At 35.2% G+C, this 7,402-nt stretch overlaps 1 pseudogene; it reads right to left on the reverse strand.

The window, feature by feature from the left end:
- Positions 1-369: 369 nt before the first annotated feature.
- Positions 370-807, reverse strand: LOC129685465 (40S ribosomal protein S25-like; annotated as a pseudogene).
- Positions 808-7,402: the final 6,595 nt, after the last annotated feature.

Raw genomic sequence — 7,402 nt, forward strand, 5'->3', positions numbered from 1 at the left:
CTGGGTGATAAGCTATGGTTGAGCAATAAACAGCAAGAGCAAATCATAAATCATAGCCAGCCAACATAATTGCCTCCTTTACAGAACTCTCAACTTAGATGTTAGCTTTATTATAGTCATTATCTTTACTATAATATTTTCCCTTGAAGTCCTTGCTAAGTTTAGTGTGAAACTATGTGATCATTGTCTTATGAAATCAACAATACTGCAGCCATTGGCTGTACTATCAATGAACTACAGTAGACATATTAAGGCATCTTTAAATTGGTTTACTGTGGATAAAATTAAGGAGGAATATTGAAATAATTTATTTTTTCATAATTATTAATAATCAAATCTAACAGAGTCTAATAGGTTTTAGTGAACATATTAATTATTTTGATTTAATAAAGTTTTATTTTTTGAAATGCACAGCTGATTGAACCTGATCATGCATCTTTCTTTGCCAGCAGCTGGGGCATCTCCACCCTTTGTGTTTCTGGTGTAAATTACTTGGGGTCTGTGCTTTGAAACCAGCTTGATAAGTCCTTTACTAAGTATCTCCTGAAGGGCTGCCCTGGTCAAAGAACCATGAATCTTCAGTCTCTCAGAGAACATGCCTGAAGTAAAAAGTTGTACTTGGGAACTTCATTACATAATCTGTCGTGTGTAGTTTTGTCAAACAGAACGAGATTGTTGACTTGTCCCGAACTTTACTTTGGACCACCTCTTTTTTTTGGGCTTGCCACCAGACTTACTTACTGGGTCTTTGTCTATTTTGGCTGACTTTCCAGCACCCTTTTTCTTCTTGTCATCCTTGGGAGGCATGAGGAATCTCAGAGAGTGGCCATGACCCCTGCAGCCTCACTAAGATGTCGAAAAAAAAAAAAAAAAAAAAAAAAAACAAAAAACCACAATACTACTTTATCAATAGAAACTTTCTTTAAACTAAAATGTTTGATGCAAACAATATTGAAGAATCATGTTTATACCACTTTGAACTAGGAAATCACTTAGCACTAAAGGCACTGAGGAAACATGATTATATAACAAAGTTAAAAATCATAGCATTAAATTATGAATGCGGTATCTTTAGATTACCATATTTAAATAGCATTGTAGGAAAACATTTTTTGAAATCTTAACAAATAAATGTATCTTTAAAGAGGCTATTGACTTTCATATTCTTTCTGTCTTTGAATCTATAAATGTGAAAATAACATTTGTTGTTTTGCACATAGTGAACCATCTTTGCACCTTTGGATGATATCAATTTTTTCACAGTAAACAATATTTTTGATACAATCTTAAATTCAGTATGTAACATTTTCTTCAGAATTTTTGAATTATGTCCAACAACTAATTTTATTTTTAATTTAATTTTATTTATATATTTTTTATTACAATTTACTTTCTATCCCTGCTACAGCCCCTTCCCTCATTTCCTCCCAGTCCCACTCACCCTCTCTCTTCACTACTCCCCATGTCCTTTCCTTAGTCCCCTGATAAGGTAGGACCTCCTCCCCTTCTATCTAACCCAACCTTATCAGGTCTCAAAGAGGCTGGCTGCATCATCTTCCTCTGTGGCCTGGCAAGGTTGCACCCCCAAAGTGGGTGATCAAAGAGCTGGCCACTGAGTTCATGTCAGAGACAACCCTTGTACCCCTTAATAAGAAACCCACTTGGAAACTGAGCAGCCAATGGAACAGGCTGTAAGATCAACAATTATTAAATGAGACCTTATGAAACTGAAAAGCTTCTGTGAAGCAAAGAACACTGTCATCAGAACAAAACAACAGCTTACAGACTGGAAAAATATCTTCAGCAACCTTACATCTGACAGAGGACTAATATCCAGACTATATAAAGAACTGAAGAAGTTAAACACCAACAAATCAAGTAATCCAATTAAAAAAATGGGATACAGATAAACAGAGAATTCTCAACAGAGGAATATCAAATGACAGAGAAACAACTTAAAGAAATGATCAACACCCTTAGTCATTCAGGAATTGCAAATCAAAATGACTCTGAGATTTCACCTTATATCCATCAGAATGGCTAAGATAAAAAACTCAAGGGATGATACATGCAGGAAAGGATGTGGTGAAAGGGGAACCCTCCTCTATTGCTGGTGGGAATGTTACCTTTTACAGCTACTTTGGAAATCATTCTGGTGCTTTCTCAGACAATTAGAAATAGTGCTACTTCAAGATCCAGCTATACCACTCCTAGGTATATATCCAAAAGCCTCCCCACCATTCAATAAGGATATTTGCTCAACTAATTTTCTTAAAATATATGTATTTTAAAATCTATGGGTGTGCTTGTTATATATTGTTGTATGTATTGCCTTCCTGTATGTATGAGTATCTGTTGGAGCCCTCTGACAGAGTCAAACAGCTTTTGAGTCTGGAGTAAGGATTGAAAATCAATTAATAAACCAACACACTACACATGGGATCTTTCCGAGAGGGCTTCCAATAGAAAACTAGTCTCCTTGATTTAATCCAATAATCCCCTTTTAAGTCAGAGCAAAAGCACCTCAGTACAATGAATGAATTCACAGAGAAGTGAAACTTCTTTGTGTGGCCTATTCTCTCTTTCTTTCTGATTACTTCATTTTTTTTTAATTTTTGAGCATATTACTAATCTTTATCTTTTGTTGACTTATGCTATTTTGTTGAGAATTGTGATGCAAAATTTAGACATTTTCATGACTTTCTGGTTATTTTTGTCTAGAAGTCCTAAGAAACTATTTTAATTATGAATTTTAGTATGTTTCCTGGAATATGCTTTAGTTAGACAGTTACTCTAATGATTCTATGAAATCTCGATGTAGGAATTGGTTTTTGTGCAAATGATATGAAAAGACACAATCAATATATTTAGTAAAAATGAACTGAGTGTAACAATTTTATTGTTATTGAAGTAACATTAAATGACAAAATTTTTGTAGTAGGAAATTTCAATTCCTTGAATAGCTTCATTTTATTTGCACTCAAAATTTAAATATCTATATTATGCATTGTGACTCATTCAAAGAAAAAGACAGAATTATACAAGAACATATCTGATTCATGATTTTTCAGTAATGATGGATCCTCATTTCTGGAGGAAAATATTTTTTAATAAATAGTGTTATGTAACTAAACATATATTTAAATAAACATTAAATGAGAATGATATGGCTGTTGCCCGCGTGGACATCTCGCCAGCAAGAATGCACACAGACACCAGGATTCTTCTGCAGCAAGCGTTTATTCAGCAGTAATGAGAGGAAGACCTAGAGCCCCAAAATGGCACTCCTTTTATACCCTAAATGGTGACGTGTTGGTTCCTGATTGGATGCAGCCCATCAGGCCATCTTACATCACTAAGTGAGCCAATCTTTGGCTCGAATTCAGCTTTAGCGCATGTGCATAGGCAGTTGTTTACGATCTCACACACCGGATGCCGGCGCCATCTTGTAATGGCGTTTGCTTCAGGCTCTTTACATATGGCATTTATTCATTCTATGTAACAAAATTTATTTAAATGAACTAATTTTAAAAAATAAAATCATAGAATTGGTATCCAGGAAACAGCTCTGTTGGAAAGGAGTATATAATACAAGAATGAGTACTTTAGTTTGCAACCCCAGAACCCATGGAACACAAGATGTGCTAGCACAGACTGTACTACCAGCCCTTAGAGGCAGAAACTGGAGCATTTTCTGGCATCAGAGAGGCAGACACTCAGATGCCAATCTCTAGCTTCTATGTTCACATGCACATCTGTGAATTTTATGTAAGAACATTAATGTAGACTTGGTACCAAAATTTCATTGATGGAAAAAAATAGCACTTCCTTGTGGTTTGTAGAAATAAAACTGCATTCATTAGTAAGTTACCTAACAGTACAAATTTAGAATTAAATATGCATATATTTGTACAAAAAAACACATTAAATCAATCAGTTATAATTTCAAGTGCCAAGAATACAAAATATACATTTTTGAATATTTATATTATAAAGTAAATTGTACCTAATAGTTTCAAAAACAACAACAACAACAATAAAACAACTACATCACAGTGGACAAGCAGCGGTGGCTAGGTGATGATGATGGTTATTTGAAAGACCCCCAGAGGGTATCTTTCGTCTGAGAGACCCCCTCCCAAGGAACACCGAGGCCAGGCGTTTGGATGCAAACAGCAAGAGGCTTTTATTTTGATACACGGGTACCCGGGGCAGCAGAGACACTCGGAGGACTTGCGCGCCCCCTGGGTGGAAAGCTGGGGTTTTTATAGGGTTTTAGAGCAGAAGCGCGGGTACAGAAGCGAGAAGCATGGTTACAGGGGGCTGATTGGTACATTTACATGAGACCACGATTTGCGTCAAAGTTTGGCAGGGACACCAAGATTCCAGGAACTGGGTGGTCGAAACAGTCATGATGACCCCCTTAACTTGGCCCGCCACCTGTTGTTTTCCTTAGGACCCTTATCTTAACTGGAACAGTCTCACAGATATCCATGAGGGTGATTAATACAAACTGTTTTTAGCTCGACTGGGGCAGCCTGACCGCAGATATCCCAAGTGGATGACACAGCTGGGGGTTTCTTAGTAATTTTCCAGTTTTCCATTTAGCCTTCAGAGTTTTACAAAACAGTGGTGTCCCACAAAATGGTGTTAGCTATGTTTAACTTAGGGTGAGGCTGGGGTCTTTCATATTTATAACTGAACACAACTAGGTATGTGCTCTTGTTTTATATACTTATTAAATACATTCTTAAGAACCTTGTAAGATAGTTAATTATAGTGATGAGTACCTGTATATTTTAAAGAAGAGAGTAAAATTTTATTACTTTTTTCTGCCTATACAATAGTGTCTTTCTTGTGTCTAGAACCAAGCCAGGAGAATTTTGCTCACCATATCTCACAGGAAGAAAGCTTCCACTGTAACATGTCTCCGCACTGATTAAAGTTAATCACTGTAAGTGCTAAGTTATCCAGTGGCAGCTGTTTCATCCGAGCTGACTAAATGGTATCCATGTGATATAAACATCCAAACAAGAACAGAATTGATATAGAACTGTATTGCTAATTTAACATATGACTTGATCAAAAATAACTTATTGATTGATCAGTTTTGATATTCAAAATATACACATATTATCTACAGAGAGTGTTTTTCTCACTTTTCACAAACAAATACCTCTTTGAGACATAATGTGGAACTACAACACAGCCTTGACTTAGCATAACACAGTATCATATATGGACTACAAACCCTATCTGGCTCTGCTGATTAATTTCGATTTTAAATCACAAAACTCAAGAAATCACCCAACTCAAATATTCCAGGAGACTAAATCCATTTTTTACCTATTGATATTCTGGTAGAATCTAGGTCCTTGTCCTTGTCAGCCAAAAGTTTCATTTCCTACTTGGTTGTAGCAAAATCCCTTAGGTCTTACATTTAGCTTTCTGATTCACTCTCAGAACCACATATAGACCACAATCAGCTAGATGCTCAGATTCTTACCTCAAAATGGATTTTCTGAGAGTCCTTTTTTTTCTCTGTTGGCTTATATAATTGTTAGGAGCATACATCTAGGTAATCCATATCAAGTTGCTATTTTAAAAGTTCAAACCATAACTACATTTGCAAATACATGTATGGTGTCTAATAACTTGCATTTATGTTTTTTAGAGAGAAGAGAAAAGACATCTTTGGGGACATTATTCTGTTAATTATCGGAAAGTATTCAATATCATAAACACAAGGACTATTGAAATCAGTATTTGAATTACAGGGATTTAGAATTTAACTATATTAAATTCTCAGTTTTCATCAGCCTTTATATAGTGACACAAACATTTGTGTATTAAGTAGATCATACCATTAAAGACACAAACTTGTGAAATTAATATGAGTGTTTTAATACATACTTAAAAAATCATGGATGCATTGATTTTCATAAAGTATTTTGTGTTAGTATTGAATATCTCTACTTGAATATGTAAAGGAATGTGTGAAGGAATTGATTCAACCTATTTTGGAGGAAAAAAAAAACACTATTAAATGAAATGTTGTCTAATATGTATGCGACCGAATAGTTTTACATGAAAATTCATCTTAGAAGTGAGCAGAGTTTTGAGAAGTTCAATTTTAGAAAGTATCTGTGAATAATAAAAGAATGTGATGATAGATATGACACAATTTTCTGGATTCTGACTGTGTATCTGAAAGGTCACGAGTTAGAGTAATCCCTTCCTCCAATTTCAGCTTAAGTCATGCAAAGGCTACATTTACTCTTCATGGTTTTGCTGCAGTGAGCATGCTGTCATTTTCCCCTAAAGGTCAAAATGTACAAAAGTTATAGCACATTTCAAAACCACAATTACAACTGTATCCCTCATATTAGAAAAAGCTCAAAACCTCACGGCAATAACATGTAGAAAACAGTAAAGTATTCAACAAAAGAATCTTTCACTATATGCCATGAATCATAGGATAACATGCCATTTATTTTATGCATTCAATTATTCAGGTTTTAAAGGAAAGCTGAACATGCTAAAGAAAATAATCAGGACACAAAGGGGAAATATTTTATGATTCCAATTACATAAAATATTCTAGATAAGTTAAGGAGAACAGTTTTCTATAAGTTGTGTAGATGCAGAGAGATAGAGAGTTGAGGATGACATACATATTCTAGAAACAAATAATGATAGTAATTGGACAATGATTTTATTATTTACTGACATTACATTGTATAATGAAAATGATTATAATACTAATATTCATTATATATTTTATTCTAGTAAAATTGCAAGGAAATAACAACTTTTGAAAATCACATGCACTTCTTTCACTACACAACTATACAAACACACTCACTCAACTTGTCATTTTTTGACACAAGGACATATAAAATAAATATTTTATGTCAGTAACTTTCCTCTTTCCGATGGCCATATTTCAACTTTTTTTTAATTCTTTATTAAGTATACTTTATTCAATTTGTATCCCCCCTGTGGTTCCCTCTCTCCTCCCATCCCAATCCCTCCCTTCCTCCACTCTCTGCATGCATGCCCCTCTCCAAGTCCACTGATAGGGAAGGTCTTCTTTACCTTCCTTCTGACACTAGTCAATTAGGTGTCATCAGGAGTGGCAGCATTGTTTTCATCTGTGGCCTGGTAATGCTGCTTCCCCCTCAGGGAGAGGTAATTAAAAATCAGGTAACTAAAAATGTCAGAGACAGTCCCTGTTCCTATTACAATAGAACCCACTTGGATATTGAACTGCAATGGGCTACATCTGTGCAGGGGTCTTAAGTTATCTACATGCATAGTCCCTTGGTTGGAGTATCAGTCTCAGGAAAGACCCCTGTACTCAGATTTTTTTGGTTCTGTTGCTCTTCTTGTGGAGTTCCTG

The sequence above is a fragment of the Psammomys obesus genome, unplaced genomic scaffold (assembly GCF_907164565.1).
Source record: "Psammomys obesus unplaced genomic scaffold, mPsaObe1.curated_primary_1811, whole genome shotgun sequence".
Taxonomy (NCBI): domain Eukaryota; kingdom Metazoa; phylum Chordata; class Mammalia; order Rodentia; family Muridae; genus Psammomys; species Psammomys obesus.